The 13,370-nt window shown below is 35.0% G+C and overlaps 1 protein-coding gene and 1 long non-coding RNA gene across 4 annotated transcripts in view; one reads left to right on the top strand and one right to left on the bottom strand.

Annotated features, from left to right (window-relative positions):
- LOC126974905 (E3 ubiquitin-protein ligase HECW2) overlaps positions 1 to 13,370 on the top strand; it is a 168,440-nt gene that overhangs the window by 9,606 nt on the left and 145,464 nt on the right. Inside the window, exon 1 of one of the 3 annotated variants that reach the window (XM_050822630.1) lies at positions 5,283 to 5,505. The exons of the other annotated variants lie outside the window; for them this stretch is intronic. The gene's annotated coding sequence lies outside the window, so the exon portion shown is untranslated. Of the gene's footprint in view, positions 1 to 5,282; positions 5,506 to 13,370 lie in introns of those variants that run through there. 3 annotated transcript variants of the gene reach the window in all.
- LOC126975025 (uncharacterized) overlaps positions 1 to 13,370 on the bottom strand; it is a 34,098-nt gene that overhangs the window by 15,273 nt on the left and 5,455 nt on the right. The gene's annotated exons all lie outside the window — the stretch shown is intronic.

Below are 13,370 nucleotides of genomic sequence, written 5' to 3'. Positions count from 1 at the left end.
AATATATAATAACAATATATAGGTATATAAAACGTAATATTATATTGTCCGTCTACTAATTAATTTCAGTTAGAATTTTAAAAGGAAAAAAATGAAGAAACGTCGGAATTTGAAAAATAAGTAGCCAAACAATCTAGGATAAATTTCGCATCGAATTGCGGTAGTTTCATGTTGATGCGATCAGTGGTTTAGGCGTGATTGAGCCTCAAACAAAGACTATTTTCATTATACATATATATAGAACTAGCTGACCCGACAGACGTTGTTCTGTATATAATAAATAAAATAATGTTTATATATGATTTTGTCAATAATATAATATCATAACATCAAAAATTACTTCGTAAAATATGCACCCTGCTGTCGTAATGAAATTGTTTCACAGCAGAACTGTCAAACGGTGCGTCAATAAATTCTCTCATAGAAATTATGTTTGGACCCATCAAAGGAAAAACAAATTTGTTGTTTTTATTTAATTTAGCAGCATTTTGCTATTTATTCACCTTTTAAACGTTCTCTGGACTTCCACAAATAATTCAAGACCAAAATTAGGCAAATCTGTCCAGCCGTTCTCGAGTTTTAGCGAGACTTACGAACAGCAATTCATTTTTATATATATAGATTTAAAGAAATACTAAGCAAGTCGCACGCTACCTTTAACATCAAAATACCAATTAAGCGTCTCCAATTTCGGCATTAAAGAAGTCAACGATTTCTTTATAGTTCACGAAAGTGCAATCAACACCCACGGACCTTAATTGTGCGTCCGCCGGCCCGCGCAACCAATACACTGCAAATTGATAACTGCTTTTATTACCTAACACATTTTATTAAGAGCTGTGAGTCACATGTATCGATATAAAATCGAATATACCCTCATATATTATGCGGCGATGATAAAAACTTAAAATAATTTAAATAAATGTGCATCATTATGCTTTGTCGTAAAGCTTAATTTGGCTTTTGAAGATTTCAAACTTCATTTGCATTTAAATTTTGTTCAGGTAATCGTTCATAATCGGTAATCATATAATGGTATTTTACCTTTTTTGTTCTTTGCATTCTACTACCGCACTATGTGGTAGTTGAATCTGAGACAATTTGAGATCTCAGCAAATCTCTGACAACCTAGTAGTAAAGGAGCAGGCTCTTGGCTAGAGACCGTTTGAAGCGACCATATAACAAGGCAGGCACTACATTTGGCCCAATGCCTTCAATCCTGGCGATCAGCTGTCTGGCACTTGTCGAAATAATAGTGGTGACGATCCTAAGCAAATGTACAATAATAAAGTAAGTAAAACAATAATAAACTTGACCGACCGAATAGCCGAATTATTAGGGACTTTGACTACTAAGCTAGAGGTCCCGGGCTCGAATCCCGAAGTGAATATGGATGTTTATATGTATTTATGTATTCTAAGTGAGTATAAGTATTGTATTAAATATGTCGTTGTTTGTACCCATAGTACAGGCCATGCCTAGTTTGGGGCAAGATAATTTGTGTAAAAGTGTGTCAATAATATTATATTATCCTAATATCGTTATAAATTAAATCTAAACTGTACTACTTATTAAAAAAAAGGAGAACTTTACTTGAAGAAACTTCCTTGAAAACCGCACTGTGGAGAAACGTCACACATCCAGATGGTGTTGATGATATAGTTGCATTTAAAATATAATAATTCTAAATCAGTTTTATCCACAAGGTAAATGGCTCAAAAATGCAACGTATGTTTATTATAAAAGTAGTCCTCAGTCCTAACAAATTTAAGCGTACCTTGCTAGAAAACCAATGCACGTCCCAGGAGGTCTACTCGGAAAATCTGCAACGATATATTCGGAACGATACGATAATACTCCGAATACATCGCACCTACCCTACTCTAACAAATGTTCGCATTCCATATCGTTTATCGTAACCATAGACTAATATTTTTAATTTTTACGATGTTAGAGCGAATGAATTATGCGCAAACCTTGAAAAACTAAATATTATCTGTGCTATGTCGCTGATAAGTCTCAAAAGTCAAAACATAGTTTAGGCGTTAAGGACCATGCCAGACTCTGCATTACCAATTTGGTATCACTTACACAAAATGTAAATATTAAAAAATTATGTAATGACATAATATGACCATGTAAAATTGAATAAGTAATACAAAACTTGCGGATAATAAAATGTAAAAATAAAGTAACTCAACCCTTCTCGTCGACTTCCTCTTTCTCAGGCGGCCATTTGCATTACTTTTCTACGCATAAACGATCAACAAAATTACTTAAATTACTTGGTAGTAAAAAAATCCTTTCGAATAGTAAATCACATATAATTATTTTAATAATATTTATTAAGTAAGCATGTATATTGTATGGCAAATAACAAGGCAGGCACTATACAACTTGAAATGATTCAAATTCAAAAACACTTAAACACTTAAGTGTCATTTCCGTGACCTATATGAGTAGGTCACGGAAATGACACTTATGAATGTCAAAAAAAAAATATTGTTTCTTATTGAATTTACCGCTACTTCGTAAAGGGTTGAGCTAATGAGAAGAAGTAGCAAGCTACTCATTGCCACTCTTTTAAGTCAAGATTTACATTTTAATTGTTTTACAAATCATTTCAATTACAATATATGCAAAGTGACGCAACAAAAAATACTCAAATGTCAAAAACTGAAAGGCTTACACGAGTAAGTCAAAAAAAGAAAAAAAAGTAAATTTGTAATACTTATAAACACAAGAGTTATTGAGTATAGTAGATGCATCAATCCACACATACCGTAAATAAATAGAGGCATTATGTGAGCATTTCATAAAATAAAATATATAATAACTTTAAAGGAAATAATAATAAAAAAAACACATCAAGCAGACCTCCCGGTAACAAGATCATCCAGCAACCTAGCAACAACAGCCTAGAAGGTGTCGTTGAGATTATCGTAAAAGTGACGTATTATTATTTGTCAAATTCGAATATTCGTCTCTGACATTTTCAACTAAGAGTAGGGCTAGGACCGATAGTATCGAAAAATGTTTGGTTCGTTCATTCATCGTTTCGACATTGAATACGATGTAACTAAGAGTAGAGGATTCGACACGACTAATGCCACGATATATCGAATATCGATTTTAGGAGTAGGCCCCCTGTTTACAATATCCAATAGTCAGCAATTATGATTATTAATAGCCCTGTAAAGCTGAGATCATCAACTTCCTTATTAGCGACTAATAAAACAAAGGAGCGACAGTTCTGTGTGGCAACCGGCAAGGGAAGCCAATGCGTTGTGTAAACTGCCTTTCACCGTACCTAGCTAGACACCAGATGAATTGTTTACAAGGAACTCACTGCTTGCTTATTGCTTGTTTGACAGTTGCCTTTTATGTGCTACTATTATGTCGCAACGTGAATATATATGCATAACTGTTTCCAAGCATTTTTGAGGTGAATCTTCTGAGTGAGGATTCTATATTACCGTTTTGCAAGAAATTTCTTGTCGACAGACACTTTGTGGAATAAATTGCCGGCTGCGGTTTTCCCGAACAGATACGACTAAGGGAACTTCAAGAATAAAGCATACTACAACCCTAAAGGCTGGCAACGCATTTCTTGACACCTGTTGTGTATGTATATTGTTGCGAATGTTCATAAACTATAGGTACTGTTATTAACTCGTCATGATATCGCATAGGTACTAGTCCTCCAAATGTGGAGTGACGACAGCCTTACTTGGAAGACTACTTTTAAATTGGTTTCCATGAAACAGAGACGTAACCGTAGTTCGCGCCAGACCGGACATACTATACGGAGGCCTAGTTACATGTCAAGTATTGCCCCCTATTGTCACTGTCTATCTTTGTCTTGTGCGTTTTTTATCGCAATACTAACGGGAGTATTGCCCATAGCTTCTGGACCTAATTCCTGGCGATTTTCAGCATCGCAGTAAATGCTCCAAGCTTTAATACAACCCATCCTGTCGCCATACTCCAGCCTATCCACATACGGATAGGTAAATTAATCGGAGATCAGGTGCGTTATAATTAGCTTATTTATTTGGGGAATGTGGCCGTTTGTCTACTCCTACTGAGTCTTAGTAACACCATTGAACTATAATTGTGTTCGCCACTCATACTTATAGATAGTCGTCAAATGCTTAAATATACTGAAGATAATCAGCTTGCTGTATTGGCATAATGTAAGGATAGCGCCTCATTTCATATATTATGTGTCCTTACGCCTTCATCAAGGCGAGCGTCCCCAAAGGTAGTTTGATTTGATCGTTGCCACTTTCAAATTTTATTTCACAGAGATAAAATGAGGCTTAAAACTCTAGCACCCTTACAAGGTGTATTGGTAAATAAGCACCAACTGTGAACACTTAACATCGGGTACTGGTTCATAGAGATGAAGGTTCATCTGTCCTGCGTACCTTCAAATCTTCGGAAAAACTGTAGCAACAAAGTGGAGACTGTGCGAGGCAAAATTTGTTATAAAATGAAAAAAGGGTTACTATTAAGGATACTGAACCATCAGTCATCACTGAGATAAATTTAAGTTAATATAAAATAATTGAATTTATGGTAACAGCCTGTATAATATAATTGAAAGAGTTATTACTTGTGAGCGCAAAGCGTGCTGTCGCAATCATTGTTGCAAAGGTTATTGCATGATGAATTTTAAATGGACACATGCGGGCCAATTTCACCAGACTTTCGCGAGTTGTTTTGGATTTGTCTCCAGTCGGTGAGGTTAAAACGACAGCTGTGTGTGAATTTGTACATTTTTCTATCAGCTCCCAACGGACTGACTTAGGGCTAACTTGATTGTGATCATGATCTTCCAATAACGTATAATATGCACGAAGCTGATGAAGTTTATTTTCTACTTTGTACTCTGGACTCGAGAAATATATGAACTAAAGCCGTAACGCGTGTACATACGCGGCTTTTACGATAGTCGCGGTTCATTGCTTCGTCGAAATTTATTAAATTAAAATAATTATCCAAACACATACCCAGAGATCGAGAGAAACCGACCGTTGGTACGCTGTTCTCGATATGCAATATATGCGGGGCCGTTAACTAATTAACATTTGAAATAATTGCAAAGAAATAAGTGTAATTGGTTTGTTTTCGTACTACAATAATTAAATTAGAAATAGGCGCGGGTCAACAAGACTCGGTGGCCGCATGAATGGGCCGTCCGTCCCCCGCCCCTCGTCTCCGGCCCCGGCCCGGCGTTCCCCGGTCCCCTCAGACCATTTGTGAATGAAGTCCCCACCTCGGCGCGTGCTGACTGCTGCCTAGTGCCTCGCCATTCACGATCAGTCGCCGCGAGCGCGCCCATACGCCAGCGCATTTCCATGCGTCCGTAATCCACGTATCGGTAATCGAAATCACCGTTCCGCGGCTATCTGTGCTAGTTCCCTCTATCCAGCCAGGATTTTACTGTGTGAAGTGATTGTGGCGAGAGAGGCAGCGGTGAAAGACACTCGTTGATTGACGGTACGTAATTAACGGCGAATTTTCTCATCCTAATGATGTCTATCTAGATAGGCGACACGTAGGCTATATGCTCATTGAAAAATCCAATAAAGTGGGATGGAATGTGGGTGGTTGCCCACGTATTAGCTTCACACAAATATGGTACATGTAGTACGGCCATACCATTAATACCGGGGCACGTTTTGTTGGTCGCTGTAGGTGTTTGCCGCTTTCACAAACTACCATTTTGGTTTGATAATGGACATTGTGTTATAACTTATATTTACTGCTAGTTTAATTAGTTTGCTCCTATTTAGTACAGCTGTAATTGAGTTAATGTTTAACGTTCCATTTGTAGTGTCCTCATAGATTTATAGTCCAAAGTTAATAAATTGACCTCCAACTAAACTTATTCAACTCTACAATCGCAATGAATATTTTTGTCAAATTTCCACTTTTCAGGGATAGATTTATGTGAAAAGATGTCTATAGCGAATTTTGGAGTGTTTATAAACAACCTTATTGGAAACAAATTGTTTCTCGTTTAAACACTTTAAATTAAGCAACAAATTTTAAAATAGCCCTTCAAATGTTCTTATATGTAGAGCATATCTTTAATATCTCTTATAGTTTTATGTAAGATGGTTGGTTTGATGGTTGACAGTGAAAATCTTTTTCTGATGCACCAATAAGAATGCGATGGCTGTGAAATATTTTGAATTCAATTATTTTCTATTTCAATTGAAAAGATCACACTGAAACGTTTTACAATATCCTACTTAATCTGACTCAAAAATGCCAGGCCTTGAGTGACCACATATCGATAGAGATATAAATAATATGGTCACTCACGCCCTGACAGTCCTCCCTTGATTCTTCCACTGTTATCAAACCTTTCATGTAGGCTCTGTTATTCTTGACCCGGCTCTATCAGTACAGACATGATTATGGAATGTTCGCCTAGTTAGACCTTGACTTCATAATACCATCTGAACTTTACTTCAATTAGTCACTCCATGTTGTTTAAAGCACAAATCGCACTACAGTTTGAAAAGTTAAATAAACTATTACATTAAATTTGAGTCATATTATAAGAGAATATATCTATTTTGTTCAACTAAAATGATTAATTTCACAAGCGGAATGATTTGCGTGAGTATAATTCCTGTTTATGAATTAGGTAAAGTTCATGAGGTTGTAGGGGTTAATCTCTGTATCTACCGAACTGATTTTGAAAATTGTGTTACAAAATGAAAGCCATATTATTTGTAAGTGTCACAGGCTGTATAAGTAAACATTTAAATTATATTTGAGTCATATTAATATATAAGAGAAGATATCAATTCTGTTCTACTAAAATAATTAATTTCACAAGCGGAATGATTTGCCTGAGTATAATTCCAATCATTATCTATACTAATAATATCATAAGAAGGTAAAGTTTATGACGTATTAGGGGTTAACCTCTGTATCTACCGAACTGATTTTGTAAATTGTGTTACCAAAAGAAAACCATATTATTTGTAAGTGATACAGGCTATATATTAACTCGAAAAAAAAAATGAGAAATCGTTTCTTACGAACGCTGCCTTATCAATGAGAGATAAAACATTGTTTTGTATATATGGAATACCAATTAATATGGTTACTCTGGCAAATTGTGGACGAAGTCGCGGGTAACAGTTAGTTTATTCAGCATCAATGATCTTATTAACAGATGTGATGTGTAGCTTGTCTATCTTCATTCACTGATAGGATAGCTATATGCTAAAGTACAATGATCTTATTTTACTCCGTAAATCAACGTTTGTCCCAAATATTTTATAATGCTCAACATCCTGAAATAGATCTGCAAATCTTCTCATAAACGGCCCCTTTTGAAACTAAATTTAGCCGTTTCCAATAGCCCTCTGTGTAGAACAATACAGATAGATACTTCCATAAGCGAAGATTCACAGGCGCTAACTGGGTTCACCGCAGGTGATCTATCCAAGGTAGAAAAATGGCAAAAAGTGGGTTACCGCGATCGCATCAACACAATGGCTCGTTCAGGAGGCGCCAACATACCTGCGCATTTTGCGAGCTTCATAATGAGATAGTCCCGAGATTTGTATTGTGGTGACGAGATCTTTGTTTGTTGCCAATATCTATATCGTTTCTATGCCATCAATTAAACTTAATTTTTTCTCGAATCTCGCTTACAGAGAATGTGGTTGTTTATTGACTTAAGCTCCTTTACGTTCGTAATAATTTGACTTTGTGCTTTCTTGTCGATTTATATCTTTGAGTCTTATAATTAAAGTTAACATAAAAAAGGCTGCTAAGAATAATTTAATACAGTCTCTGTATTGTATATTCAACCAATCAACTGCAAATATTTTCTTAAAGTGCATTATGTTAATGGAAACCAATCGCCGTTTTCGTAGTAGTTTAATAAAGTTTTTAAGTTATGTTTCAATTGTTGTTATATTTACATGAACCTATCTCAAACATTGATAATTTAGTGAGAGCCATAAGTTATATTATGTACCAAACTTTTGGTTGATCTTCTTGGACAGAGCCCAAGTCACGTCATTATAAAAAAAAAAAATTTGCGCGGTGCTCCCAAGACGATACGATATGGGTACCTCCAAGAAAGCATACATCTACCTAAACGGTTAGTGATTTTTCTGGTGTTGCAATAGAAAACAGTACCTATGCTAGTTAGTCTAAATAAATTTAGTAGTTGAGTGTTCAGTTGGAGCATTACATATAATATTTCATCAAAACCCATTTCTTAGGACGTGAAGCAGCACATCGTAAAGCGAGGCACGACCGCTGTAGGGTTAATAAAAGTGCCATTCATCACGGCGGCCACCAGCGGATATTAGATTGACACACCTCATGACTCCTCATTTCATTTCACTATTACTTTATTAAACTTGTATTAGTTTCTTGCACGGGAAGGCGTAAACCGGTATTGGTGGATTGTCATTATACTTATTACATTTATTTTACACATAGGGACACAATGGGAGAATATTGTATCGGTATTTTTCCACGCGTGAATGTGTAGATTTCGAGGGTGTCCCGGGTGGTAGTAATATTATTTTAAATTTATTTGTGGTGGGGCAACGATCATATACTTCACAAATGGAAAAGCCAGTTGTTGTGCACGGCTAGCCGGAATTTGTGTGCCTTTTACGGCCTGGTATAAATATTCGGGGGCTTATTTCCTCAACTCGACGTCTACTGTGCGCTGATTTTGCGGATTCGTTATGAAGAATGAGGCGCAACGGCACCAGCTTTTTTTTTAATGGAAGAGGAGGATAAACGAGCATACGGATCACCTGATATTAAGTGCGAAGTTCCGTCCACACTCTCATTTAATACCAGAGGAATCTTATTGGCCGAATAAGATTCCTTATACGGGATCACAAAAAAAAATCAATGTTACACCTTATGTTACAAATATGATCTTAGTTTTTCTAAGATTATGTTTGTAATAATTAATAAATTTTAGTTTTCTTTATCTCTTTATTTCAGATTGACTTGAAATTACTCGTAAGTCGTGTCAAAACATATATTGCTATAATGATTCCTATTATATTTAATAACAGCGAAACTAAAACCCTGCTTAGTACCAGTCATCCAGACATTTAAAATATGTCTATTGCCCACATAATCAGACCCCAACAATGTCGCTTCTAATTTTATCGTGTTTTATTTTTATTGCCCTCCATTACGTGACGTGTTCTCTGGCAATCACCGATACTTGAAAGTTCCTGTACAAGACGCCTAGAAACGAATTACGTGTAACTCATTTATTTAATAGACTTATTTCACTTAATAGTGATAAAACATGGGAAGGAAATGAATGCAATGTGATTGAAATATTTTACTCACTTGTGCGATTCAAGATTTTCTTAGGAATAGACAAGTTCGCAAAAGATAAACTTGATGCAAAGTTTTGGAGAAAGTATGGAAGCTTCACCTGTATAAACTAACTCTTAAAAAAGGTGATGTATTCCACGTTAACTTGGAATAACGTGGAATAGAGTCGCAAACGAAAGACTCGAATGAAATAGGTTGGAGGAGGCTAATAATTGTAATTATAAAATGTTGTTTATAAAGTAATTAAAATAAAATATTATAGTATATTAAAGTAAAATATAAATGTAAGTCCACTCGTTTAAAATAATACTATACGTTACAAAACTGATTTCGATATTTATTTTATTATTTTTCAATGAATTTATAATGTGTTAGGTACCTACTTACTGTCACCGCCAATTACATAGGGCGCGGTTTATAAAGTTTATACTGACTTCGATAACTTCACAAACTGACAATGAAGCCTATTATCCCAACTCAAAGCCTTTTGCATTGGTGATGTTTTAATTTAATAATTAATTAGTTCGTTATACGACACGGATAGAAAAATTTGCCAGAGGAATCACAGGAGCGACCATCGTTTAAGAGATCTCTCTTAAACGATGGTGGCTCCTGTGACGATATCATATAAAGTATATAGTGCTATATCATATAAGGATATAAAGTGCGTATATCTATACGCACTTTCGTTCTTGAAGGAACCCGTAAGGGTGTATCGTGTCGTATCTTCCTGGAAACATTGCGTAAGGAAGCATATTCCACAGTTGATTGTAAATTTCAGAAAGTTCATTGAAAACGTCTCTATGCAACGCCATGTGATCGAATCGGACACAGATCTCTAGGTCCCAACATTTTTTTTTTATGATAATAAGGGACGAGACGAGCAGGACGTTCAGCTGATGGTAATTGATACGCCCTGCCCATTACAATGCAGTGCCGCTCAGGATTCTTGAAAAACTCAAAAATTCTGAGCGGCACCACAATTGCGCTCGTCACCTTGTTAAGTCGCATTTGCCCAGTAATTTCACTAGCTACGGCGCCCTTCAGACCGAAACACAGTAATGCTTACACATTACTGCTTCACGGCAGAAATAGGCGCCGTTGTGTTACCCATAATCTAGCCGGCATCCGGTGCAAAGGAGCCTCCCCCTAATTCGAACAATATCAAATTAACTGTAAATTCTTTTTATTTGCATTCTTTTTTTTTGCTTAACTATGTTCACACCATTATTGAGGCAACAGTTAATTGCGAAGTGGGCTTATTAGCTGTAATATAAAAATCCAGCGTTTGTGTGGAGGTTCGTTTTTGTTGAGAACACTGTAATGGGCTACAGTTACTTGGGCATTGTGAAGCTGTTCCCACGAGGTTTTCACCCGACCGACTTGCTCGATATCATGTGTACAAGTATTTATCTCTACAATACATCATTACTGCTAGTTGACTCTGTAACTATTACTACGGATTTACGATTTGCAATTTCTTCTCTTGCTTCGAGTTAATACACTAAAAGTCGTTTTACCTTACCTATACTAATATTGTAAAGAGGTAGCTAAGGTTTAAAGCTAAAGTTAAGTTAAAATATATGACTATTTCTTTAAAATAAGTGATATAGTTAATGGTGCTTGCGTAATCTTTGTCTTCACAAACACAGTGAATAACGTATTTTCTCGTTTTTTATACATATTGTCATCAACGAACGAGTACTGATTGATCACACTAATAACACTGCTGGTTTTGGCGAGGTACATAAAGGGCAAAAGATGGACTTCAAAAATTCTCCACCGCCCTTGCATTTTAACCGTCGTTCGTTGCCCCGGTGGAATTGATTAAATAAATACTTCTACCGCCCGGAATAACTTCAGACGTGTTCGCAGCAGTGATCAAACCCGCAACTCATTTCCCAAGTGGCAGACACATTATACCGGTATATAACCTTCTTCTTAAGATAAACCTTCCTCATGAATCATGTATCATCTACTCTATCTTTTAGTGAAGTATTAAGTTTATCGCCAGCAGACTACCTAGTAATTGAAGAATTACTTGAAATGATTTTGAAATCTTAATAAACCATTGCATGAATTATTTGACTGATAAATTGAATAATTTTAGGAATATCTCTTGTCACTTTGATTGAATGTTACATATTTGTGGTTTATAATAATAATGGCCTTGTGGATGACATATTTTTACTGGTTTTATTGCGGAAATTTAATATATTAATAATAACAATAGTACTATTTAAATTATAAAACATTCTGTCATTATAGGTATTCTCCTACGGACGCTTTCTCTAATGTAAGATCATTTGGCATCCAGATTATAGGTCATCCGTCAATCCTGAATCTACATTTCATTATGACCATTTTTATTGCCAAACCCATCCCTACAGTTTAATATAGCTTATATGCATACAAATAAACTAAACATACCATAACTTCATGCCATAGATAAATTGAAATACCAAAATTAGAAATCGATTAAAATATCAATATCGTATCTTGATAAAATCATTTGGATTGAGATTCAATAAAAAAATCAGCGGTTAGTGAATAAAGACTAAATTATTATAAAGATTCTTATGGACTCGATCTATAAAAAGGTAGAGAAATACTGATTGCCTCAGCCACCTTTAATTGGAGGATGTTCCAAGGCTTAAGTATCAATAATGTGGGACCGAAAAAATGGACAAAAACAAAGGTACGTATTAATTGGCAGATCATCTAAACGCGGTGCCTCATCCGCACTCAACTTGAATGGATTACTCAGCTTCCACTGAGCTATCAACTTTGTATAAGAACAAATGCCGCGTCTGACTTCATCTGGGTTCAATTTGATGCATACATATATAAGAAACTGGCTGACCCGACAGACGTTGCATAATAAATAAATACTGTTTGTTACGAATTCGTCAAAAATATTTCATAACATCAACAATTATTTCGTAAAATCTGCTCCCTGTTGTTATAATGAAATTGTTTTACGGCAGAACTGTCAAACTGTGCGTCAATAAATTCTCTTAAAGAAAATATGTCCATACAAAACAAATATTCGAATTAGTATGAAATAATTATGTGTCCGAAATCGAAATATTACTATTCTATCGCTCATGTTGGTTTAAACTGCACTCCATGAAGTAATCTCTATTAAAATTCGTTCATTAGTTAAGGAGTTTACTGGAAACAAACATCAGGACACTGGATTGATATATATATATTAAGATTAAGATCATGATAAAAAGAGGTTTAATCCATTTTTGGAAAACATTAAATCTGAATAAAAAGAACAAGGTAATGATGTAACCGGACCGTCGGAACTCGCTTTGCCGACATGACATTAGATAATTAAAAATTGCTTAGTGAATTGTTACCGATGAGAAGACCAGTTCTTGTGTGTGATTAGTTGAAGTTGGTGTTGTAACTGATCACAGACCATAAACCTATCACTTATAAGAAGTAATTCATTTTTAAGAAATAGTCTACTAATGTGATGCGAAAATTAACCTTAATGATGTGACTTAATCGTGAGTCACATTAGATTTACAAGAACTTCCGTTTACATACTTGGGCCTTACTGATTTACATTCGTAAATGTTTCATTATTGTATAATCATTTGCATACATTGATACATATCAATGACCGATTACAATACAATATTTTCATTACTTTTGTATACTCGCCAGGATCGAACAAGGAATAATATCGCCTCATATTAATTATATCAACTAATATAGAATAAGTTTCTTATTAACATCTAAATGTAATTTTTTATTGTATTTACTCACATGGGTTAACACCATATTGACCTATTGTTGTCTAAAATAAATAAATAAATAATAATTATTATTATTATACGAAAAAACGAGTCTTTAATTTTTGTTGTTGCTAGAGAAATAAAAGTTCAAATGCTAAAATAACTGGCTTTAAGAAATGCAAAATAATTTTTAAATATATTAAGTAGGTACATTATACAACGAAATACTAGTTTTTATTGGTGTACTAATATTAAAAATAT

The sequence above is a fragment of the Leptidea sinapis genome, chromosome 34 (assembly GCF_905404315.1).
Source record: "Leptidea sinapis chromosome 34, ilLepSina1.1, whole genome shotgun sequence".
NCBI lineage: Eukaryota > Metazoa > Arthropoda > Insecta > Lepidoptera > Pieridae > Leptidea > Leptidea sinapis.
This window is presented reverse-complemented; position numbering and strand designations above follow the sequence as displayed.